Source organism: Moschus berezovskii, chromosome 18 (assembly GCF_049115385.1).
Source record: "Moschus berezovskii isolate FMDL1 chromosome 18, NW_MosBer_1.0, whole genome shotgun sequence".
Classification (NCBI taxonomy): Eukaryota; Metazoa; Chordata; class Mammalia; order Artiodactyla; family Moschidae; genus Moschus; species Moschus berezovskii.
Window position 1 is genome coordinate 61,999,282 of NC_142477.1, and position 27,332 is coordinate 62,026,613.

Here is a 27,332-nt window from a genome sequence, read left to right on the forward strand (position 1 = left end):
CACTAGTGAAAGTAATCAAAGAGGACATGAATAGATGGAGAAATATACCGTGTTCATGGATTGGAAGAATAAATATTGTAAAAATGAGTATACTACCCAAAGTAATTTATACATTCAATGCAATCCCTATCAAGCTACCAACAATATTTTTCACAGAACTAGAACAAATAATCTCACAATTTGTATGGAAATACCAAAAACCTCGAATAGCCAAAGCAATCTTGAGGAAGAAGAATGAAACTGGGGGAATTAACCTGCCGGACTTCAGGCTCTATTACAAAGCCACAGTCATCAAGACAGTATGGTACTGGCATAAAGACAGAAATATAGATCAATGGAACAAAATAGAAAGCCCAGAGATAAACCCACGCTTCTATGGACACCTTATCTTCGACAAAGGAGGCAAGAATATAAAATGGAGAAAAGACAGTCTCTTTAACAAGTGGTGCTGGGAAAACTGGTCAGCCACTTGTAAAAGAATGAAACTAGAATACTTCCTAACACCATACACCAAAATAAACTCAAAATGGATTAAAGATCTAAATGTAAGACCAGAAACTATAAAGCTCCTAGAGGAGAACGTAGGCAAAACACTCTCCGACATAAATCACAGCAGGATCCTCCAAGACCCACCTCCCAGAATATTGGAAATAAAAGCAAAAATAAACAAATGGGACCTAATTAAAATCAAAAGCTTCTGCACAGCAAAGGAAACTCTAAGCAAGGTGAGAAGACAGCCTTCAGAATGGGAGAAAATAATAGCAAATGAAGCAACTGATAAAGGATTAATCTCCAAATTATACAAGCAGCTCCTGCAGCTTAATTCCAGAAAACTAAGTGACCCAATCAAAAAATGGGCCAAAGAACTAAACAGACATTTCTCCAAAGAAGACATAAAGATGGCTAACAAACACATGAAAAAATGCTCAACATCCCTCATCATCAGAGAAATGCAAATCAAAACCACAATGAGATACCATTTCACACCAGTCAGAATGGCTGCTATCCAAAAGTCTACATGCAATAAGTGCTGGAGAGGGTGTGGAGAGAAGGGAACCCTCTTACACTGTTGGTGGGAATGCAAACTAGTACAGCCACTATGGAGAACAGTGTGGAGATTCCTCAGAAAACTGGAAATAGAACTGCCATATGATCCAGCGATCGCACTCCTGGGCATACACACCGAGGAAACCAGAATTGAAAGAGACACATGTACTCCAATGTTCATTGCAGCACTGTTTATAATAGCCAGGACATGGAAGCAACCTAGATGTCCATCTGCAGATGAATGGATAAGAAAGCTTTGGTACATATACACAATGGAGTATTTCTCAGCCATCAAAAAGAATGCATTTGAATCAGTTTTAATGAGGTGGATGAAATTGGAGCCAATTATACAGAGTGAAGTAAGACAGAAAGAAGAACATCAATACTGTATATTAACGCATATATATGGAATTTAGAAAAATGGTAACCTGAACCCTGTATAAGAGACTGCAAAAGAGACATAGGCATTTAGAACAGTCTTTAGGACTCTGTGGGAGAGGGTGAAGGTGGAATGATTGGAGAGAATGGAATTGTAGCATGTATATTATCATAAGTGACCAGTCCAGGTTCGACGCATGGATTTTCCTCTGTTCATTTCTTTGCATTTGTGCTTTTTTAATAAAATTCTTTTTTAGAAAAAAAATAAAAAAATAAAATAAATAAAAATCTGAATGGACAAAAAAAAAAAAAAGTTACTGAAGAAAAAAAAAAAAAACAAAAGCATCAATTCTTTGGCCATCAGCCTTCTTCACAGTCCAACTCTCTCATCCAGGCCACACCAAACACGAGATTCCAGTCCAAAATTAGGACACATAGGAGGAAAGTCGGTATTCGTTTTATAAAAAATAATAGAATCTGACTCCTAAGAATGTCAGGTGATAGAATTATACAGATCACAAAATCTATATTTGAAATCATTATGTTAAAAATGAACCAGAAGAATGAGAAAACAAAAACAGGCAGATCTGAGGAAACTTTTATCACTGAAGTTAAAAATTCAATGGATTGAATGAAAAGCAGATTAGAAAAAAATAGATAATTAGCAAACTAGAAGATAGAGCTAAAGAAGTCACCTAAATTAGGGAAGCAAAAGGATGAAGAGTTTAAAAGTATGATAGAATAGTAAAAACATGTAGAGAATAAAGTCACATGGCATGTTGTATCTCTAAAAGACACTCTGGAAACAATAAATAAAGAAAATTTAGAGGGGAAGAAAAGTCACCATCTTAAAAGATAATAGCTTAGAATTCTTCAAATTTTGCTAAAGAATCCAATCCTCAGACTTAGGGAGCCCAGCAAATCCCAAACATAATTTCTCCTTGTGGTGCAATCCTTTGAGCCAATCCTTGCTAAGTCATCAGCAGCCTCCTCAGATAACGTTTTTTCTATCTCATGGGTCACTTCTTCTCAGTCTTTTTTGCTGAGTTTTCCAAACTGCATAATATTAAAATGTCCTTGGCTCCCCTCTCTTTTCTATCTAAACTTAGGGCTCTAAACATTATGCTTATAATAAGCAATTTCAAAAATTATATCTGTGTCCAGACCATTCTTCCATAAATTCAGATTTATATATAAAATGTGCTACCCAATATCTCTGATTGGATGTCTTTTAACATCCAAGACTCAACATGTCCTAAATTGATTTATCTCCCCCTCCCCCCACTGCCCTTAAATCTGTCACATGCAACATTTCACATTTCAGTTAATGATGACCCTATCCTTCCAGTTGCTCATACAAGAAATTTGGAGTTTTCATTAAATCTCTCCCATAGCTCAATAAATCTCCCTGGCTAAAGGCCTTCCCAGATGGCTCTGTGCTGTGTGCTCAGTCTCTTCAGTCATATTCAACTCTTTGAGATCCCATGGACTGTAGCCCCGTGAGGCTCCTCTGTCCATGGGATTCTCCAGGCAAGAATACTGGAGTGGGTTGCCATTTTCTCTACCAGGGGATCTTCCCCACCCAGAGACTGAAATTGTGTCTCTTACATCTCCTGCATTGCCAGGCAGATTCTTTACAATTAATGCCACCAGGTAAAGAATCTGCCTGCCAATGCAGGAGACGCAGGAGACTGGCTTTATCTCTGGTTCAGGAAGATTCTCTGCTGGAGGAAATGGCAACCCACTCCAGTATGCTTGCCTGGGAAATCCTATGGACAGAGGAGTCTGGCATGTTACTGTCCATGGGGTCTTAAAAAGTCGGACAAGACTGAGCACGCGATACTCACTCATTCACTACCTAAAAGTGTATTCATAATCTTACACTTCTTATAACTACCATAGCTGCATGGCTGGTCTAAAATCTGTATGAACATCTGCAAGATACTTTGTGGTGCTGGTGGTTTACTTGCTAAGTCATGTCTGACTCTTTGTGACCCCATGGACGGTAGCCCGCCAGTCTCCTCCATCCATGGGATTTTCCAGACAAGAATACTGGGGTGGGTTGCCATTTCCTTCTCCAGGGGATCTTCCCGACCCAGGGATCAAACCCGGGTCTCCTGCACTGCAGGCAGATTCTTTACTGTTGAGCTACCAGGGATGGAAAGCTTCATATTAACCCCAATTATTTAGTCTTTTAGCCACACCTTTTCCCACCAAGTGACTGTTGCTGCTGCTGCTGCTAAGTTGCTTCAGTCTGTGCGACCCCATAGACGGCAGCAAACCAGGCTCCCCTATCCCTGGGATTCTCCAGGCAAGAACACTGGAGTGGGTTGCCATTTCCTTCTCCAATGCATGAAAGTGAAAAGTGAGAGTAAAGCTGCTCAGTCTTGTCCAACTCTTAGCAACCCCATGGACTGCAGCCTACCAGGCTCCTCCACCCATGGGATTTTCCAGGCAAGAGTACTGGAGTGGGGTGCCATTGCCTTCTCCAAAATGACTGTTAAGATTCTTAAAAACAAAAGTGGAAGGGGTTCCACGGTTATCTAGTGGTTAGGATTCAGTCATTTCACTTATGTAGCTTGGGTTCAATCCTTGGTTGAGCAACTGACATTCCACATGCTGAACGATGTGGCCAAACCCCCCCCCCCACCCAGAAATAAAAGTAGTATTTACTCCCCTAGCCCTTGACTTTAGTCATACAACTTGCTCTGGCTAATGAAACTTTAGAAAAAATGACAAAGACTCTCACTGTATTTGTGTATAAAGAGTAAGTCTCCTGTGCTTTTGACATTGCAATATACTTACCTGATTTGATGGTCCCAAGAGGAAGATGACAAATCTGTGGAGCCCAGTGACCTCATTCAAGTCCAAATTAAAATGAAACATTCTTTAGCCAATCTACAGACAAGTCAGGAGTATATGAGCTCAGTTAAGATCCACAGAGACATCTAACCAACCCAAAGATACATGAGATAGAAATCCTCATTACTGTATGCTATGGAAACATTGTGATTTTATTATTATAGAAAGTGTAGCTTGATACAGCCTAACAGGTCTCCCAACTTTTTGATCCTAAAATCTTTCCTCAACATACAAGCCAAGGAGATCTCGTTTTTTCTTTTTTAATTATTTTATTTTTTTTCTACTTTTGTAATACATTGACTTCCCGTAGCATATGGACAATGTTGAAAACCAAAAATACAGATATAAGCATGTACTTATTTGAACATTTTATCCTATGTCACCCCATATTTTTGGATAGTTTTAACAACAGAAACAAACCAAAGCAATTGAAAACACAAAATCAAGGTAACTGCTTCTGTTCCCCAACCCCAATGTATAAGCAATGTCAACCCAGGAATATTTGAATCAGATGAGAATCAGAGCTAATTCCTGTGCTTCTTTACATATATTAATCAGTGTTTTGAGTGTTGCAGTACCGAAAAAAAAGCCATTTCAGCCTGTTGATATCTGAGTTTTACTTTTCCATTCCATTCCGTCGCTCAGTCGTGTCCGACTCTTTGCGACCCTGTGGACTGTAGCCTACCAGGCTTCTCCGTCCATAGGATTCTCCAGGCAAGAATACTGGAGTGGGTTACCGTTTCCTTCTCCAGGGGATCTTCCCGACCCAGGGATCGAACCCTGGTCTCCCGCATTGGAGGCAGACGCCTTAACCTCTGAGCCACCAGGGAAGCCCACGCTTTACTTTTAGAAACTATCAATTGAGAGTTTCATAAAAAGGTCTCCACTTTTTAAAAAAAAACTCTAAGTTTACATGTTAATAATCAGTTGAATTTTAAAAGATTTACTTTCAACTTTGAAAACAAATTATCTTTCAACTTATAAAAATACCTTTACTCAGCTAATGAAAACTCAAATATCTATATATCTTCTTGAAATCTGTAACTAGATACCTAACATACACCAAACTGCCTAAGGTTAATATTGATAATCATCAAATTTTAAAAATGTGCTAAAAATTTGGTGCAGAATATTATATAATTATACTATATAATAAAGAATATATAAAATTCTATAAAGAAATAATTCATTGATTCCTTTTTTGTATTTTCTTTTTTGTAAACTTGTACTAATTTTTAATGTATAGTATGCTGACACAGATATCAGAGACTTAATTACCGTGTTACTCAAATGAGTCAAAATAAAACCAAAGTATATTCAAGCCAATAGATCAAAGATTAAGGGTGCAATTTAAAAACTGGATAAAATATTCAGTAATTTTTAAACGCTATCAAATACTTTTGTCCTAATTGTCAAAACCCATTACTTATAATGTTTAGCTATTTGACTGTTTATGTTTTCATTTTTCCGGTCTTTTTTTTTTATTTGTCTCAAACTAGCAAACACAGAAACCATCACCTCTAGCTTCTCTTCCATGGTTTCTGACCACAGTTATAAGATCCTCTGTTTCTGCTTGCCAGAAGCAGAGCTTTTTCATCAAAAGTATCTGCCGTGCAAGATTTCACTACTTATTTATAAGGGGGTCTGACACAGAACCATGTTCTAGGGAGGCTACCCAGATCTAACAGTCACATCCAAGTACAGCTCCAGTCTGAATTTTTCTGGGAAGAGACAGAGAGTAGTAGTTGAGACAATCTGAATTTGTACTTGCTAAGGAAGGTCACTGCCTTAGCAGCAGCAGCAGCAACAGCAGCAACCACCTACATAACCTGAGGTGCTTTGCATTCACAATGAAGATTCCTAGGAGCCAACAGACCTCCTGAGGCAAAAATGTCAGGGTGTAGACTGTGAATATGTATTTGAAGGAAAAAAAAAGCTTACTAGGTGTTTGCGGCTCACAGACAATCTCTCACTTAAATGTTGTCAATGTCAATGTCAAATGTTTTCACTGACATGCTATTTAATAACGACGCCTAGAGGAGATAGTCAGGGAAAGATCTGTATCTGTACCAAAATAAACCCAAAAGAATTGTTAAAATTTGCAAACAAAGCACAAAAAGGAAGCTGGTGCTCTTTGCAACAGTGTGTAATAGAAAACTAAAGGGTTTGACCAGAAATCCTCTAGCTGTGGCTATTCCTGCACAACTGCCTCCAAAATTACATTTACACTTTTCATACTTTTGTTCATGTTCCAGTAAAAATGCAATCTATTTTATATGGCTTGCTGTTTTCTACCGTCTTGGATGGCTTGCTCACTCTAACATTGTTTTAATTGAATAATTCAAGCATCTGACATAAAATTATAAACTTGCACTGACAACCAGCAAAAAAAGCAGACATGGCATACAATATTTAAACATAAAAACAATGAAGCAAAATACTGCAGGGCACAGATATACTCTCCTACCCCAAGTAGCTCTCCAAGTAGCTTAGCTTTTCTTCGCTGATTTCTTTTTTCTCTGTTTCTCTTTTTGGCACACAATAAACACTAAAAATTCATTCAGAACCTATTGTGCATTTTTGAACTCAAATTTATTTGGCTTTTGTGTGCTAATATGAAGTTTCACCTATAAAATGAGCAATCAGAGTTAATAAATAGCTATTGAACTGTGCCCAATGGGAAAGGCAAAGCTGAGGCTGATGGCTCTTATTGCTTGCCACTGACACCAGGATTAATCTGAATGTCTATGACAGAGTCTTTGAGTGTGGGGAAATAGTAATATGTTATTCAGGTACAGAGCCAGTCTTTTTAATCCAGACTTCTGAAAGACAGTCTTTATGAAAGACCCCACTAAAAACAGAGAATGGAATCCTCTTCATTTCATGCCCAACAAGCACATACAAGAACACATAGGCATCCATTTTACATCCCACTTTTAAGACCAGGGCTTCCCTGGTGGCTCAGATGGTAAAGCATCCGTCTGCAGTGTGGGAGACCTGGGTTTGATCCCTGGGTTGGAAAGATCCCCTGGAGAAGGAAATGGCAACCCACTACAGTACTCTTGTCTGGAAAAGTCCATGGACGGAGGACCCTGGTAGGCTACAGTGCATGGGGTTGCAAAGAGTCAGACATGACTGAGCAACTTCACATTCTTTCTTTTTTTTAAGACCAGGTTTCAATATTTTATCTCCAAAACATATAACTAAAAGATGAATAAAAACATGCAAGCTAAAAAAACACACATTTAAATGCATGAAATTATTTATTAGATAACTCTAAACATTCAATTTTGAAATGGTCCAACCATTGGTCTATGGGATCAAAGGCAGAATAACTTTGGCAGCAGATGATGAAAAAAATTATCATCACCATGTGTGTGACCTGTGCAAGCTACTTAGCATTTTGTCTTCTGTAAAATGGGAATAATCATGAGGAATGTTTAGCCTAGTGTGTAAGAGGATAGGAATGAGACTAAATAGTAATAACATTTTTTAATACTTAATAAATCCTAACAAGGAACAGGCATCATTGTGAATAGGGAGTAGGTACAAGGGAGAAAACAAAAGAAAATGATGAAGTACAGAATGACTCTAAATGGTGATTTTCTTCACTATTATCTATAGAATTAAACTTCAGTGTGTGAACCAGTACTTTAACATATTTCTTAAATTTTTAAAAATATCCATTTGATTCTTTTGAATATGTAGAGTGGGGAATTGTGCAAAAGAAGAAGTAGGAGGAGTAAGAGATGAGGAAAGAGAGAGAAGAAAAAAAAATATTCTATCTCCTAATTTCAGCTTCTCTGAAGATGAAGGAATATACATAACTCCTGATTTAAAGACCCTGAAACTGTATGCCACTATCAGAACATCAACCATCTCTTCCCACTCAGGAGAACCTCCAAAAGCCTTAAGAATTATTTCCTGCAAAATGGACTGTGTACTTCTTTAGGTAGAGACTGTGTTTTGAACATTGCTGTATTTCTAGCACACAGTACAAGGTCCAGGACATAGTGGATACCAAAAATAGTGGAATGATTAAGACATTTATTAACTCAAACAACATTTATTTAACATCTACTATTTAGCAGTCACATTTTAGGATATCAATGTTGAATAAACTTCCAACTATGTTTAAGTGGCAATGGCAATTTCACTACTGACCCAAGTGTGTTTGAAAGTGAAAGTGAAAGTTGCTCAGACGTGTCTGACTTTTTGCAACCCCATGGAATTCTTCAGGCCAGAATACTGGATTAGGTAGCCTTTTCCTTCTCCAGTGGATCTTCCCAACCCAGGGGTCAAACACAGGTCTCCTGCATTGTAGGCAGATTTTTGCCCAGCTGAGCCACAAGGGAAGCTCAATTCTGGAATGGGCAGCCTATTCCTTCTCCAGTGGATCTTCCTGACCCAGAAATCAAACTGGGGCCTCGTGCATTTCAGGTGGATTCTTTGAACTGAGCTACCTTAACAGTTTTTATTGATAATCTACATTGATGAACCACTTACAGTTCTTAACTGAAACACAGGCCGAATATAAACTGTTCTTGATAATTACTATGTTCATGAAATCCTATTATTACTGATGCTGTTGTAAATATCTGCTATTCTTCCTATGTCTTCCACCCTCAAATCTAAATCCTGGTTCATATATTCAGGTGATAATTAATATTGACAACTGAGATGAATCACAGTCTAAAAGGTGGGAAATATGTTTACTCTGCTTCTCTATATTTTAAATATAATTCTTTAAAAAACCACTGACAGGGACTTTCCTGATGGTCTAGAGGTTAAGACTTTGAGCTTCCAATGTAAGGAATGTGGGCTCAATCCCTGGTTGGAGAACTAAGATCCCACACGCCACAGCCAAAAAAAAAAAAAAAACAAGCAGAAAGAAAAACATTAACAAATGTTTTTTTCTCTATGGACTGAATACTGAAGTTCAGCTGAGTGCATAAATCATTGACCAGTTCTCAATCTATTGACTTTCAACACCAACTCTACTCTGCTACCTCTTTTGATACTGGAATGTGTCTCCTGATGACCTAAAACAAATAAACTGCTAGATATTTCTCCAGTAAATATGGATCAGCAAAGAATTGCAATTCATGGTCTATAACCGTGGCAAGTCACATCCAAGTCCCCACAAGGCGAAGGAAGGAGAACACTTTTATAACAGGTCAAAAAAAGTAGGGAGGGCTATTGTGGAAAGAGTCCATGGCTCTTCACTGATTGAGCCCTTGACAGGAAACAAGAGGTGTCTTTCCTCTTCCTGTTGGTTTCTTCTATTGTCTCAGGGCATGAACATGCCCCTTTCTGATCTCCTGACTTTATTTAATTGAAGGTTCTGTTTATTAATTTTTTTATACTTCCCCAATTTGGTGAAGATTTTTTTCTGAATGCATCAATGATCAAGAGTCAGATTTTCCAGTTTCATGCCTTTTTATCCCTCAGTGCTAGGAAGGATATTTCCTGGGTATAGTGTCTCAGGTCAGAGGGAAAGTGCACAGACTGCAAACTTATTCAAGTCACATTCATGTAACAAAGAGAAGTAGGAAGGAAAACTCTTGGGCACTTTTTATCTAAATCCTATATGTTATCATAAGATTCTTGATCTCTTGGACAGCAAGGAGATCAAATTAGTCAGTCCTAAAGGAAATCAACCCTGAATATTTATTGGAAGGACTGATGTGGAAGCTGAAACTCCAATACTTTGGCCACCTAATGTGAAGATCTGACTCACTGGAAAACACCTCGATGCTAGGAAAGACTGAAGGCGAGAGGAGAAAGGGGTGACAGAGGATGAGATGGTTAAATGGCAACACTGACTCAATGGACATGAGTTTGAGCAAACTCCAGGAGACAGTTAAGGGTAGGGAAGCCTGGTGTGCTGCAGACCATGGGGTTGCAAAGAGTCAAATACAACTTAGCGACTGAACGGCTACAACTGTAAGTTATCAAGAACACAGATGCTGGATATCAAATGAAGCATTACATCATCATCAAAGATTTGGTGAGAAACTTCCTACAGGTCTGATCTGGATATCTTAGGGAAACAATCTCATGTTATCTGCTTCAATTTCAGTAAATTCTACTACATCACCAGATGATATGCAAGTAGTCCAGCCAGGGTTTGTGCTTTCTTACCATGTGTCATGTGAATCCAAGAATATATTCTTTGGAGTCTGGCAGCACAGGGCCTCTGATAGGGGCCTCTACAGCAAGCTTAAAAAGAATTCTATTGGAGATGCCATTTTTTCACAGACAAAATCTCCAGGTTGCAAAGTGTGATCCTTAATACCTATGTCTCTTGAGAGCGCACTGTGAAAAGATTATCAAAACATGATTTTTTAAAATAAATATTGAAGTGAGATTATGTTATTGGAGGATACTTGCTTTACAATGCTATATTGACTTCTGCCATACATCAACAAGAATTAGCCATAGATATACATATGTTCCCTTCCCCTTGAACTCCCCTCCCACTTCTCACCCCATTCCACCCCTCTAGGCTGTCACAGAGCACCAGGTTGAGCTACTTCCTATTAGCTATCTATTTTACATATGGTAATGTATATATTGAGATCTCTTCAAGAAAATTAGAGATTCCAAGGGAACATTTCATGCAAAGATGGGCTCGATAAAGGACAGAAATGGTATGGGCCTAACAGAAGCAGAAGATATTAAGAAGAGGTGGCAAGAATACACAGAAGAACTCTACAAAAAAGATCTTCACGACCAAGATAGTCACGATAATGTGATCACTGACCTAGAGCCAGACATCTTGGAATGTGAAGTCAAGTGGGCCTTAGAAAGCATCACTACGAACAAAGCTAGTGGAGGTGATGGAATCCCAGTTGAGCTGTTTCAAATCTTGAAAGATGATGCTGTGAAAAGGCTGCACTCAATATGCCAGCAAATTTGGAAAACTCAGCAGTGGCCACAGGAATGGAAAAGGTCAGTCTTCATTCCAATCCCAAAGAAAGGCAATGCCAAAGAATGCTCAAACTACCGCACAATTGCACTCATCTCACTCGCTAGTAAAGTCATGCTCAAAATTCTCCAAGCCAGGCTTCAGCAATATGTGAACCGTGAACTCCAGATGTTCAAGCAGGTTTTAGAAAAGGCAGAGGCACCGGAGATCAAATTGCCAACATCCGCTGGATCATGGAGAAAGCAAGAGAGTTCCAGAAGAGCATCTATTTCTGCTTCATTGACTGTTCCAAAGCTTTTGACTGTGTGGATCACAATAAACTGTGGAAAATTCTGAAAGAGATGGGAATCCCAGACCACCTGACCTGCCTCTTCAGAAACCTGTATGCAGGTCAGGAAGCAACAGTCAGAACTGTACATGGAACAACAGACCGGTTCCAAATAGGAAAAGGAGTGCGTCAAGGCTGTATATTGTCACCTTGCTTATTTAACTTATATGCAGAGTACATCATGAGGAACGCTGGGCTGGAAGAAGCACAAGCTGGAATCAAGATTGCTGGGAGAAATATCAATAACCTCAGATATGCAGATGACACCACCCTTATGGCAGAAAGTGAAGAGGAACTCAAAAGCCTCTTGATGAAAGTGAAAGAGGAGAGTGAAAAGGTTGGCTTGAAGCTCAACACTCAGAAAACAAAGATCATGGCATCTGGTCCCATCACTTCATGGGAAATAGATGGAAAAACTGTGGAAACAGTGTCAGACTTTATTTTTTGGGCTCCAAAATTGCTGCAGATGCTGATTGCAGCCATGAAATTTAAAGACGCTTACTCCTTGAAAGGAAAGTTATGACCAACCTTGATAATATATTAAAAAGCAGAGACATTACTTTGTCAACAAAGGTCCGTCTAGTCAAAGGCTATGGTTTTTCCAGTGGTCATGTATGGCTGTGAGAGTTGGACTGTGAAGAAAGCTGATCGCCGAAGAATTGATGCTTTTGAACTGTGGTGTTGGAGAAGACTCTTGAGAGTCCCTTGTACCACAAGGAGATCCAACCAGTCCATTCTAAGGGAGATCGATCCTGGGTGTTCATTGGAAGGACTGATGCTAAAGCTGAAACTCCAATACTTTGTCCACCTCATGTGATGAGTTGACTCACTGGAAAAGCTCTGATGCTGGGAAAGGTTGGGGGCGGGAGGAGAAGGGCACGACTGAGAATGAGATGGCTGGATGGCATCACCAACTCTGTGGACATGAGTTTGAGTGAACTCCGGGAGTTGGTGATGGACAGGGAGGCATGGCGTGCTGTGATTCATGGGGTCGCTAAGAGTCAGACACGACTGAGCCACTGAACTGAACTGAACTGAACTAATGTATATATTTCAATGCTAACTGTCTCAATTCATCCCACTTTCTCCTGTCCCCACTGTCTCCATAAATCTGTTCTCTATATCTGAGTCTCTGTTCTGATCCTGCCAATAGTTTCATCAATACCATTTTTCTAGATTCCATAGATATGAGTTAACATACAATATTTTTTTCAGATTGTTTTTCCTCTTTCTGACTTGCCTCACTGTATATATCAGGCTCTAGTTTCATCCACCTCATTAGAACTGACTCAAATTTTTTCCTTTTAATGGCTGAGTAACATTCCGCTGTATATTTATATATATCTCACAACTTCTTTATCCATTCATCTGTCAGTGGATATATAGGTTGCTTCCACGTCCTGGCTATTATAAATAATACTGCAGTGAACACTGGGGTGCCTGTGTCCTTTTCATTTATGGTTTTCTCAGGGTATGTGCCCAGTAGTGGGATTGCCGGGTCATATAGTAGTGTTATTCCTAGCTTTTTAAGAAATCTCTATACTGTTCTCCATAGTGACTGTATCCATTTACACACCAAAATGCAAGAGGGTTCCCTTTTGGTCATAGCCTCTCCAGCATTTATTGCTTGTAGATTTTTCGATGATGGCCATTCTGACCAGTGTGAGATGATATCTCACTGTAGTTTTGATCTGCATTTCTCTAATAATAAGGGATATTGAACATTTTTTTCAAAACCATGGTTATTTTTAACAGAAACAATTAGGCCTTTGCAGTGTTAGAGTATCTCTTTTTTAAATCAGTTGTGGGTCAAAAGAAAGCAGGAGCCAAGTGCATTGGGCATCCTGTGATTATCTTAAAGGTTTAAAGTTTGTAATTTCCAAAAGTGGTGGATTTGAAACTTGTAAGGATGAATAGCAATGTTTTGGGCCAAGATAACTGAAGAGTTTCTACAAATTGGGCCAACTGAGTGTTTATAATGCCATTACTGTATTCAACCAAACCAGAGGATTAGGGGTGGCAAGCACAGTAAAAGTGTTGCAAAACTGGCCAAACATTGCAGATTTGTTGAAACACCTTGTCAGTAAAATGGGCTCCTCAATTACAGTGAAGTTTGAAAAGAGTGTGTTAGGCAGTGATAATCCTTTGCAAAAGGAGTTTAGCCACAGAAGTGGCAGTAACCTGTCCGCAAGGGAAGACTTCAGTCCAAAACAGAAAACATATGGGGCTTCCCAGATGGCTTGGCGGATAGACCATGACTAAGACATATTCATACCCATTAAATGGAGGAAGTAATATGAAATCCATTTGCCAGATTTTGAAACATCCATTAGGCAGTTTGAAATGTCCGGAAGCAGTTCTTGGACTTCCATGAGTTGTACTTTGGACAAGTGGGACAGATGAGGGCACATTCTGGGACCTTATTATTGTTTCCCTATCATTATTTATTCGGAGAAGGCAATGGCAAGCCACTTCAGTACTATTGCCTAGAAAATCCCATGGATGGAGGAGCCTGGTAGCCTGCAGTCCGTGGGGTCGCTAAGGGTCGGACACGACTGAGCGACTTCACTTTCACTTTTCACTTTCACACATTGGAGAAGGAAATGGCAACCCACTTCAGTGTTCTTGCCTGGAGAATCCCAGGAACGGGGGAGCCTGGTGGGCTGCTGTCTATGGGGTCACACAGAGTCGGACACAACTGAAGTGACTTAGCAGCAGCAGCAGCAGCATCATTATTTATTAGTGAATGCTATCATTTTTGTCAGTAGGTCAATGGATTAATGTTAGTATAGTGGAAAGAATTAGGAATTTTAGAGTCTTCAACAGGACTGGGTTGTTATTTGCTCTAAACCAGAGCTTTCTTTCTTTGTTAAATCAACAGTTGAATTTCCAATCTTTTTTTTTTTTTTCTGAGGCCAACTGTTGTTTTTTTCTAGCCAGCTTTTCCAATTTATTATTTGGAGAAACATTCTCTTGGACTATGACAGAAGTTTGGCTGCTGTTGGTGTCTTTAAGGAAAGCATTCTTTGTAGAAATGTCAACATAATAATTTCCTTTCGCTTCCAGAGAGTCAAGTATAGAATACCCCAGAATTTTTATAATAGCTAAAGTGGCAAGTAAAAGTGTTTCACCCAACAATCTTAAACATAGGACAGTTTTTAATTTTATTTCCACTGGAAGTAAGCAAGCCATGTTGCTTCCACACATTCTAAAATTATGAGCTATTCCAATAGCATATCTGCTATATGCATAACTATTAGTAATTTTGTCCTTAGCTAAAGTAGTAGCCATAAATAAAGATGCTGCCTTAACAAAATCAAAAGAAGTTGCAATAGAATAGTTAGCACAATATTTGCCACTATCACCTTTAAAATAAGAACTATCAGTGAACCATGAAAAGTCAGTATTACTCAGAGAAGTTTCCTGTACATCATTATGATGAGTCAGAAGGTGATCTATCAGCCTTAAGAGATCGTGAAGGACTTTGTCCGTGATGGAGATGACAAGAATAGCTGGGTTAAGATTATTACAACACAAAAGAGTTACGTAAGAAGCAATTAACAAAAGACATTATAGGAAGTGAGACAGCTGGGTGAGAAAAGTTGAGTGTGATGACCATTCAGGAAATTTTCTACTGCATAAGATACAAAAATGGCTAAATGTAATTCTACAGTTAGATGTAGCCTTATCTAATAGGGCAGTGGTCATAATGGCCCTATGGCAAGCGTCAAAACCCTGTAGGTCAACGGTGTTCCCTGTGTTTGTGGATGATTATACCAAGTGTATTTCCTTCCTTTTCATATATATATATTTAAAAAAAAAAAAGAAAGGAATGAAAATCTAATGATTGGGATGCCCAAGGGCAAATGGGTGCATCACACTCTTCATTAAAAGCATAAATGTTATGTTGTCCAGTTCTTCCCATAAAATTGGATGGGGATTGTCACTGTTTAGTAAAACATACAAAAGTTTGGATACAAGAGAAAAAAATTGGAATCCAATTTCATCAATAACCAAACCAAGGAGCCTTAGGAAACCTCACAGGTGGCACTTAGTTTTGGATTTTTGGAAATTTAGGACATGACAAAGTCTATCTGGATCTAGTTGTAGCTCTTGTTCTAATATCAGAGACACTAAAGGTGAAACCTGTGTTAGGGTAAACTGCTATTTCACTCTGGCAACCTTATGTCCCTTTAAAGCTAACAGCTCCAGCAAACGGATGTTGCCTTCATATGAGGAGATTTGAGAAGGAGAACATGGAAGCTAATCATTGACACACTGCAGGGAAATAAAATCCCTAGGGAATTTCATATCATCCACATCAGGGTTCATGATTTGCTAGAAATGAGGACCCTCCGTAAAACCCTGAGGCATTACTGTCCAGGTGAATTGTTGAAGGTAAAAAGGCATTGTATATCTTCATCGACTGAAACACTAAAGAATGCACTACGTAAATCAACAACAGTAAAGAAATGGCTCCTGGTGGGAATGAATGTTAGTAATATATGAGGATTAGCAATAACAAGATGTCCAGGGATAACAATGTGGTTTATGGTTGGAGGTCCTAGACAAACTTCCACACTTGGCTATTAGGTTTGCTGCTGCTGCTAAGTCGCTTCAGTCGTGTCCGACTCTGTGAGACCCCATAGACGGCAGCCGACCAGGCTCCCCCATCCCTGGGATTCTCCAGGCAAGAACAGTGGAATGGGTTGCCATTTCCTTCTCCAATGTGTGAAAGTGAAAAGTGAAAGTGAAGTCGCTCAGTCGTGTCCGACTAGTGGCGACCCCATGGACTGCAGTCCACCAGGTTCCTCTGTCCATGGCTATTAGGTTTATTCACCAGTAAATTACGAGTATTACATGCCTGGTTGCTCAGTAGAAAAGAATCCACCTGCCAATGCAGGAGATGTGGGTTTGACCCCTGATCCGGGAAGTCCCCACATGCTGCAGATCTACTAAGCCTGTGCACCACAACTACTAAGCCTGTGCTCTAGAGCCCAGGAGCCGCAACTACTGAGCCCGCAGATCACAATTACTGAAGCCCATGCACCCTAGAGCCCATGTTCTGCAACAAGAGAACCCCATGCACCAGGAGTACCCCATGCACTGCAACTAAAGAGAAACCCCCGCTCACCACAACAAGAAGCCTGCACAGCAACAAAGGCCCAGCACAGCCATAAATAATTAATAAAATTATTTTTTAAAAGAATACTACATAAACTACTACAAGAGAAAATGAGGTCTTGAGCTTTGAAATCTTTTATTATGAGCTTTATGCCTTGAAGGGCTTCTTTACTCAAAGAGTATTGATTAATTCTGGGAATAGACTTTAAGAGATCTATTTGAATCTTGATGGGAGGTGCACTGTGATCTTGCCAATATCAGTTGGAGATTTTTACCCATAAGGAAGATGGTAGAGGATTCAACAGGGGTAAGTGATCAGAGTTTTCAAAATCAGTTCTAGTACAGTCAGAGATAAAACAAAGAAAATATGTCAAGGGTCATTTAATTCACCTGTTTGTTTTGATGACTATCATCAAATTCTAGAATTATTTTCTGTTTGGGGGAGAAAGAAATTCTGACATGATATTTCTCTAAGTTTCAGCCTAATCAATTGATTGGGGTGGGAAAACAGAAAAGAAAAGGGTTTGCATCTCTCTAGGCTGAAACAAAAGGAAACATGATTAGAGACAGGAGCCTCCTGAGTTTCAATAAAGATCCCCTCCAACTTGAATTGTTTTAGTACTCCAACAGAGGGGCTGTTGTACAGTAGTGGGGTTGAGCAAAGACAGTATGACTCAGGCTCGAAGAGATTCATGCCAAATCTGGAGAAATGTTTCTCCAGGGTAATTAGAAGGAAGGACTGGAAAGAGCCCCTGTATTTTCTTGAAACCCACCACTGAAAATTAGAAGATATTGGAAAGGTTGGTTAGAGGGTTGGAGATGGATAAAGCACTTATATTTGTAACAATCTCTTTTCTAGTGCCCTGGCTCTTTCAAATAATAGCAGAAACTAGAAGCATTTGTGGGCGCTCTAGTAGCTCAGCTGGTAAAGAATTCACCTGCAATGCAGGAGACCTTGGTTCGATTCCTGGGTCAGGAAAAATCCCCTGGCAAAGGGACAGGCTACCCACTCCAGCATTCGTGGACTTCCCTAGTACCTCGGTCGGTGGAGAATCTGCCTGCAATGTGGGAGACCTGGGTTCGACCCCTGGGTTGGGAAGATCCCCTGGAGGAGGGCACAGCACCCCACTCCAGTATTCTTGTCTGTAGAATCCCCATGGACAAAGGAGCCTGGCAGGCTACAGTCCATGGGGTCCCAAAGAGTTGGACATGATTGAGTGACTAACTACAGGAGAGTTTTAGTTTTTTTTAGGAGCTTTCGATTGCTGGTGTTGAGATTAAAGATATTGCTGATCTCCCTTTGAGGTGACTCATCTTGAGGTGGCACTAGTGGTAAAGAATCCACCTGCCAATGCAGGACACCAAGAGACTTTGATTCCTGTTGGGAAGATCCCCTGAAGAAGGAAATGGCATCCCACTTCAGTTTTCTTGCCTGAAAAATCCCATGGACAGAGGAAGAGGAGGCTGGTAGGTTACAGTGCATGGGATCACAAAGAGGCAGACGTGACTGAGGGACTCAGCATGTATGCACATATAGAATGTAAGAGAACTGGTGTGCCAGATCATCTAAATCTGAAGTGGTTTTTCCATTCCATCCTGGTCATTTATGCCAAAGGTCCTGGTTCAGCACATTAACATACATAAAGGTAAAAGCTCCCTTGCAGAATCAATGTCGGAAGGAAAAGCAGAATTCTCCAGGCAAGAATACTGGAGTGGGTTGCCATAACCTCCTCCAGGGGATCTTCCCAACCCAGGGATTGAGCCCAGGTCTCCTGCATTGCAGGCAGATTCTTTACCATCTGAGCCACCAGGGAAGCCCAAAATAAACTGAAGTCAGTTGTAATAGTCATGAACAGATTTATTCAGATTTTTGTTTATAAGCCTGAATTTTGTTCCAACCGACAAGCTTTGAAAAATCCCTGGGAATTGCTTCATGAGTCACCTAACAATTGCCTGAAACTGATCATATAATAAATTAATGTCTCCCAGTTGTAATTCTAGAGAAACTTTAGGGTTTTCCCAAATTGTGATTTTCATCAAGTGCTGGGCTGGTCTTCACTGACAAGCATACAAACTAGAATTAGTTGATATAAGCCAGAGAAACCAGGCTGAAAAGTTTGAGTGATGTGTTAAGTTCCTTAGGAAATCTGTGGGGATCTTTGGTTACTTTTGAGAAATTCTTTGACTGTGGCTTGCAATTCAGTTTTAGTCCTGTTGTTGTTGTTCAGTTGCTAAGTTGTGTCTGACTCTTTGTGACTCCTGGACTGCAGCATGTCAGGCTTCCCTGTCCTTCACCATCTCCTGAAGTTTGCTCAAACTCATGTCCATTGAATCAGTGATGCCATCCAACCATCTCATCCTCTGTCATCCCCTTCTCCTCCTGCCTTCAATCTTTCCCAGCATCAGGGTCTGTTCCCTGTTGAGGCAGCTCTTTACATCAGGTGGCCAAAGTGTTGGAGCTTCAGCTTTACCGTTAGTCCTTCAGTGAATATTCAGGGTTGATCTCCTTATTGACTGGTTTTGATCTATGTAATGACTGGTTTGATTGACCAGAGTTTGAAAGTATCTATTCTTCAGTGCTCAGCCTTCTTTATGGTCTAGCTCCCACATATATATGACTATTGGAAAAACCATAGCTTTGACTATGCAGACCTCTGTTGGCAAAGTGATATCTCTGCTTTTTAATATGCTGTCTAGGTTTGTGATAGCTTTTCTTCCAAGGAGCAAGCGTCTTTTGATTTTGTGGCTACAGTCACCATCTGCAGTGACTTTGGAGCTCAAGAAAATAAAATACTCAGTCCAAGGAATATAAGAAATTAAAGGTTTAACCTCTGGATTCTTAGAAGGCTTAATTTCAAAGGGCAAGGTTCTGATAAGTTCAGAAGAAAAGGGAGTGAAAAAAAGTATTTTTTTTAAAAGGAATTTCAGTGAGGTATTAGTATTGGGGGAACTGAAGGTACAGGTGGTATGGAAAGGAAGGAGGTAGATGGCACTAGAGGCAGATCCTGAGACAAAGCCCAAGAAGAAGAGCTTGGGGCTTGGGAGCCATTTTATCTTTCTTTGGCTGTTTACTTCAGTGAATCTTAAAGTCTTATTTTGCAGAGAGGCAATTTAAAACTCCTGGGGAAGCCTCAAAATACCCATCAAAATAGGCATTCCCTTCAGTACTGGAAATTTTGTTTTAAGAAAACTAATAATCTAATTCAGTTTTAAGAAAATTAAGTTTGGGGATTTCAAAAGCTCCCCATTGTAATGGCCATTGATATTCTAAACACTCTTTGGTCAGGTAGGTCCATTTAGTTAGAAATGCCCATAAGGAAGGATCATGATTTTTAAACATAAAATCAGCCAAAGTTCCTGTAGTGAGGGGTATCCTCAAAATATTTAGATAACTGGAATCCCTTTTCTCAGAGGTGTTTTCCCCTACAGTAAAAGAATAGTTCTCAAACAGCTTAAACAGTTTAAAGCTCAAACAACTCAGTTCAAACAGCCTGCCACTCAAATAGCCTAAAGTTCTAAGGAAATAGTTTACTTCCAGAGAAGCCAGGCAAGTCTTTTTAGGCTGTTCCCATAAAACAGGCCTGGGTCAGGAAGATTTCCCTGGAAGAAGAGATAGCAATCCAATAATTTAGCCCAACTACTGAATGATTTCAGTATCCTTGCCTGAAAAAAAAAAAATTCCTATGAACCAAGAATGGGCCACAGTCCATAGAGTTGCAAAAAATTCCACATGACTGAGCATGCACACATGCATTCTAAAGGCTACAATTCATCCCAATTTCAGTGAAGATTCCCTGGTCCCAAAGGAATGGACCAAAGATGTCTCAGCCAGCTTCTAATGGAACAGTCTGATCCCAAAATCAGACTGAAATGCCATGTGAGTACTCAAATACAGATCAAAGCTAAAATTGGAAGCACAAAACCTTAAAATAAATCCCAACTAAAGTCTGAAGAACTTTAAACACAAACACAGTGTCACTAGCAAGCCTCAATTCATTGACTTGGGTCAGTTCTGATCCTGACAACTCAGCAAGCCAGGAAACCTCTCCACTATCCAGTGAACTGGAAACACATCCTTTTCAACAAACTCTGCATCCCACTCTCAGAGAGAATAGCTTTCTTTCCAAGTTATTCTCTTACTTGGGTCCTTTCCCTCAGACCCATGGTATTCTGTGGAATTCTCTTTTATTCCCTCTTAGTTATAAGTAGATAAAAGGAGAGATGATAGATATGAAATTTTTAATAATTTTCTATATTAAAGTTTTCCTATTCAAACTACTGCATTGTTTCTGTCTCTTGATGGGATCCTGATTGAGATAGCATTTCAAATACAGCAGTAGAAGATTAACCTACTTTCCAAGGATTAAAAAAGAAAATGAAACTCATCAATTTAATCAATTTCATTAGAAGTAGAAATACGTAAGTATGCCATTGTCATTCTTTGAACAAAAGAACTATGACTTCATATATGCATAAAAATTTTAAAAAGTAGTAGAAATGCTTACAAGGTTTCAGTTATTCGTTTCCACCCATGATGTCAGTAGATCTTTCACAAACACAAAATTCAAATAAAAGCATTTTACAGAGTCAGCTTTCTGTAAGAGAGGTCCTAGAAAACTTGTACATTATGTAATTTGTATGTATCGTACATATTTATGAATATTTCTCCTTTTACCTAAACACACACTATAAAAATTTACTTTGTTAAATATACATATCCTGTAACCAGATCACAAGCTCTTTACTGCAAAATTCAAGCTTAAATTGAAGAAAGTAGGGAAAACCACTAGGCCATTGAGGTATGACTTAAATAAAATCCCTTGTGATTATACAGCAGAGGTGACCAATAGAATCAAGAGATTAGACTTCATAGGCAGAATATCTGAAGAACTAAGAACAGATTCAAAATACCGAACTGGAGACAGTGAACAAAAGCACTGTAAAGAAAAAGAAATGCAAAAAAGCAAAGTGGCGTTCTGATGAGGCTTTACAAACGGCTGAGGAAAGGAGAGAAGCAAAGAGCAAGGAAGAAAGAGAAAGATATATCCAACTGCATGCAGAGTTCCAAAAAACAACAGGGAGAGATAAGAGGGCCTTCTTCAAAGAGCAGTGCAAAGAAATAGAGGAAAACAATAGAATGGGAAAGACTAGAGATCTCTTGCAGAAAATTGGAGATACCAAGGGAACATTTCATGCAAGGACCAGCATAAAAAAGGACAGAAACAGTAAGGACTTAACAGAAGCAGAACAGATTAAGAACAGGTGGCAAGAATACACAGGAAAACTGTACAAAAAATGGTCTTAAAGACCCAGATGACCAAGATTATGTGGTCACTCACCTAGACCCAGACATCCTGGGGTATGAAAATCAAGTGGGTCTTAAGAAGCATTACTATAAACAAAGCTAATGGAGGTGATGGAATTCCAACTGAGCTATTTCAAATCCTAAAAGAAGATCCTGTTAAAATGAGCACTCAACATGTTAGCAAATTTGGAAAACTCAGCAGTGGCCACAGGACTGGAAAAGGCCAGTTTTCATTCCAATCTCAAGGAAAGGCAATGGCTAAGAATGCTCAAATTGCCACACAATTACACTCATTTCACATGCTAGCAAAGTTATGCTTAAAATCCTTCAAGCTATGCTTTAGTAGTCCATGAACCAAGAACTTCTGGGAGCTTCTGGGAAGAGTTTGCACTACACAGTAGTCCCGTGGGTGGAGGCTGGCTGTCTCTGGGGAGTTTAAGAGAGCAGCAGAATCAGTGGGGGTTGGCGTGTGTCTGACATCCGGGTCCCCGAGGAAGCTGCATTCCTAGGATGCCCTTTCTGGGTTTTCACACCAGATCCCTCTGTGTTCCTTTGAGAGGATTTGGGAGGGGGCAGGGCAACGACTAGCACAGATCAGTACAATTCAGTAAGGTTCAGTCGCTCAGTCGTGTCCGACTCTTTGCGACCCCATGAATCACAGCACGCTAGGCCTACCTGTCCATCACCAACTCCTTGAGATCACTCAAACTCATGTCCACAGAGTCGGTGATGCCACCCAGCCATCTCATTCTCTGTCGTCCCCTTCTCCTCCCGCCCCCAATCCCTCCCAGCATCAGGAGACTTTTCCAGTGAGTCAACTCTTCATATGAGGTGGCCAACATATTGGAGCTTCAGCTTCAGCATCAGTCCTTCCAATGAACACCCAGGATTGATCTCCTTTAGAATGGACTGGTTGGATCTCCTTGCAGTCCAAGGGACTCTCAAGAGTCTTCTCCAACACCACAGTTCAAAAGCATCAATTCTTCGGCGATCAGCTTTCTTCACAGTCCAACTGTCACATCCATACATGACGACTAGAAAAACCATAGCCTTGACTAGATGGACCTTTGTTGGCAAAGTAATGTTTCTGCTTTTTAATATACTATCTAGGTTGGTCATAACTTTCCTTCCAAGGAGTAAGCGTCTTTTAATTTCATGGCTGCAACCAGCATCCACAGTGATTTTGGAGCCCCAAAAAATAAAGTCTGACACTGATTCCCCATCTATTTCCCATGAAGTGATGGGACCAGATGACATGATCTTAGTTTTCTGAATGCTGAACTTCAAGCCAACTTTTTTCACTCTCCTCTTTCACTTCCATCAAGAGGCTTTTTAGTTCCTCTTCACTTTCTGCCATAAAGGTGGTGTCATCTGCATATCTGAGGTTATTGATATTTCTCCTGGCAATCTTGATTCCAGCTTGTGTTTCTTCCAGCCCAGCGTTCCTCATGATGTACTCTGCGTATAAGTTAAATAAGCAGGGTGACAATATACAACCTTGAAGTACTCATTTTCTTATTTGGAACCAGTCCATTGTTCCATGTCCAGTTCTAACTGTTGCTTCCTGACCTGCATACAGGTTTCAGAGATCAAACCTGTGTCAGATCAAGCCTCTTGATTTAGCTTCCAATCTGCAGGAAATACAAAAGACAGAGGAACACACTGAAATGCATTATGAGTGAAAGTGAAGTTATGTCTGACTCTTTGCAACCCAATGGACTGTAGCCTACCGGGCTCCTCCATCCATGGGACTTTCCAAGCAAGAGTACTGGAGTGGGTTGCCATTTCCTTTTCCAGGGGATCTTGCTGACTCAGGGATGGAACCTGGGCCTCCCACATTGCAGGCAGATGCTTTACTGTCTGAGCCACCAGGAAAGAAACATGAGTGAGCAGCCAGCAAATCTGACTGTAGGAAACTTAACAAGCCAAATGGCCCAGACTTGTCCTCGAATAAATTGTAAGAAAGGGAAAGAGCTAGAGGGGAAAATCATAGATTAGAGACCTAAAAGGTATATCAAGTTTAAAAACATAAGGGCAAGAATAAACTACAGTTCAGGGATGCACACTTGAATGATAAAACCAGAAATAAATGCAAGGACATGATTGCTATAAAAGTCAGGATAGTGGTTACTTCTGGAGGTAAGGAGAAATTGTGTTGAGATGAGGTACATGGGAAAGTTACAGGGGTGGCTAGAGATTCTATTTCTTGATTTGAGTGATAGTTATAAGGGTACTCACTGTATAATAATTTACTAAGTCTTATATTTGGTTTTATTTCTTTATTTGTGCTTAATTTTACAATAAAAATATTTTTGACTATCAAAAAGAAATAGGATCATGGCAGCAGATGATGACAATGGTGATGGAACAAGCTAATTTGATATCTTTTTTGACCATCAGAACAAGACCAGATATCCCTTCTCCAGGGGATCTTCCCAACCCAGGTTTTGAACTGGGGTCTCCCACATTGCAGGCAGATCCTTTACCAACTGAGCTATCAGAGAACCCCAGGAACAGTATGAAAAGGCAAAAAGATATGACACTGAAAGATGAAATACCCAGGTCAGTAGATGCCCAATATGCTACTGGAGAAGAGAGGAGAAACAACTCCAGAAAGAATGAAGACACAGAGCCAAAGCGAAAAATAATGCCCAGTTATGGATGTGACTGGCGATATAAGTAAAGTCTGATGCTGTAAGAAGCAATATCACATAGGAACCTGGAATGCTGGTCCATGAATCAAGGTAAATCAGAAGTGATCAGACAGGAGATGGTAAGAGTGAAGATCGACATCTTAGGACTCAGTGAACTAAAATGGACTGGAATGGGTGAATTTAATTCAGATGACCATTATATCTACTATTGTGGGCAAGAATCCCTTAGAAGAAATGGAGTAGCCCTCATAGTCAACAAAGAGTCTGAAATGCAGTTCTTGTATGCAATCTCAAAAATGACAGAATGATCTCTGCTTGTTTCCAAGGCAAACCATTCAATATCAGAGTAATCGAAGCCCATGCCCCAGTCAATAATGCTAAAGAAGCTGAACAGTTCTATGAAGAGCTACAAGACCTTGTAAAACTAACACCAAAAAAGATGTCCTTTTCATCATAGGAGACTGGAATGCAAAAGTAGGAAGTCAAGAGATATCTGGAGTAACAGGCAAATTTGGCCTTAAGAGTACAAAATGAAGCAGATCAAAGAAAGGGTAACAGAGTTTTGCCAAGAGAATGCACTGGTCATAGCGAACACCCTCTTTCAACAACACAAGAGAAGACTCTACACATGGACATCACTGAATGGTCAATACTGAAACCAGATTGACTATATTCTCTGCAGCCAAAGATGGAGAAACTTTATGCAGTCAGCAAAAACACCACCATAAGCTGACTGTGGCTCAGCTCATGAACTCCTTATTGCCAAATTCAGACTGAAATTGAAGAAAGTAGGGAAAACCACTAGACCATTCAGGTATGATCTTAATCATTTCAGTTCAGTTCAGTCGCTCAGTCGTGTCCGACTCTTTGAGACCCCATGAATCACAGCACCCCAGGCCTCCCTGTCCATCACCAACTCCCGGAGTTCACTCAAACTCAAACCCTCTACAATTATACAGTGGGAGTGACAAATAGATTCAAGGGATTAGATCTGATAGACAGAGTGCCTGAAGAACTATGGATGAAGGTTTGTGATACTGTAAAGGAGGCAGTGATCAAGATGATCCCCAAGAAAAAGAAATACAAAAAGGCAAAATGGTGGTCTGAGGAGTCCTTACAAACAGCTGAGGAAAGAAGAGAAGTAAAAGGCAAAGAGAAAAGGAAAGATATACCCTTCTGAAAGCAGAGTTCCAAAGAATAGCAAGGAGAGATAAGAAAGCCTTCCTCAGCGATCGATGCAAAGAAATAGAGGAAAACAATAGAAAGGGAAAGACTAGACATCACTTCAAGAAAATTAGAGATACCAAGGGAACATCTCATGCAAAGATGGGCACAATAAAGGACAGATATGGTATGAACCTAACAGAAGCAGAAGACATTAAGAAGAGGAGGCAAGAATACACAGAAGAAGATACAAATAAGATCTTAATGACCCAGATAATCATGATGGTGTGATCACTCACACTCACCTAGAGCCAGACATCCTGGAATGTGAAGTGGGCCTTAGGAAGCATCACTATGAACAAAGCTAGTGGAGGTGATGGAATTCTAGTTGAGCTATTTCAAATCCTAAAAGATAATGCTGTTAAAGTGCTGCACTCAATATGCCAGCAAATTTAGAAAACTCAGGAGTGGCCACAGGACTGAAAAAGGTCAGTTTTCATTCCAATTCCAAAGAAAGGCAATGCCAAAGAATGTTCAAACTGTCACACAATTGCACTTATCTAACATTATAGCAAAGTAATGGTCAAAATTCTCCAAGCTTGGCTTCAACAGTACATGAACCAAGAACTTCCAGATGTTCAAGCTGGTTTTTGAACCAGAGATCAAATTGCCAATATCCGTTGGATCATAGGAAAAGCAAGAGATTTTCAGAAAAAATCTACTTCTGCTTTATTGATGCTTCCAAAGCCTTTGACTGTGTGGATCAGAAAAAACTGTGGGAAATTCCTAAAGAAATGGGAATACCAGACCACCTTACCTGCCTCCTGAGATATCTGTATGCAGGTCAAGAAGCAACAGTGAGAACTGGACATGGAACACACTGGTTCAAAATAGGAAAAGGAGTACGTCAAGGCTGTATTTTGTCACTCTGATTATTTAACTTATATGCAGAGTACATCATGCAAAATGCCAGGCTGGCTGAAGCACATGCTGGAATCAAGACTGCCAGGAAAAATATCAATAACTTTGAATATGCAGATGACATCACCCTTATGGCATAAAGCAAAGAAGAACTAAAGAGCCTCTTGAAAGTGAAAGAGGAGAGTGAAAAAGTTGGCTTAAAGCTCAACATTCAGAAAACTAAGATCATGGCATCTGGTCCCATCACTTCATGGCAAATAGATGGGGAAGCAATGGAAACAGTGTCAGACTGTATTTGGAGGGGCTTCAAAATCACTGCAGATGGTTATTGAAGCCATGAAATTAAAAGACACGTGCTCCTTGGAAGAAAACCTATGGCCAATCTAGACAGCATATTAAAAAGCGTAGACATTACTTTGCCAACAAAGGTCTGTCTAGTCAAAGCTATGCTTTTTCCAGTAGTCACGTATGGATGTGAGAAGTGGACCATAAAGAAAGTTGAGCACCAGTGGATTGATGCTTTTGAACTGTGATGTTGGAGAAAACTCTCGAGAGTCCCTTGGACTGCAAGGAGGTCAAACCAGTGAATCGTAAAGGAAATCAGTCCTAAGTATTCAT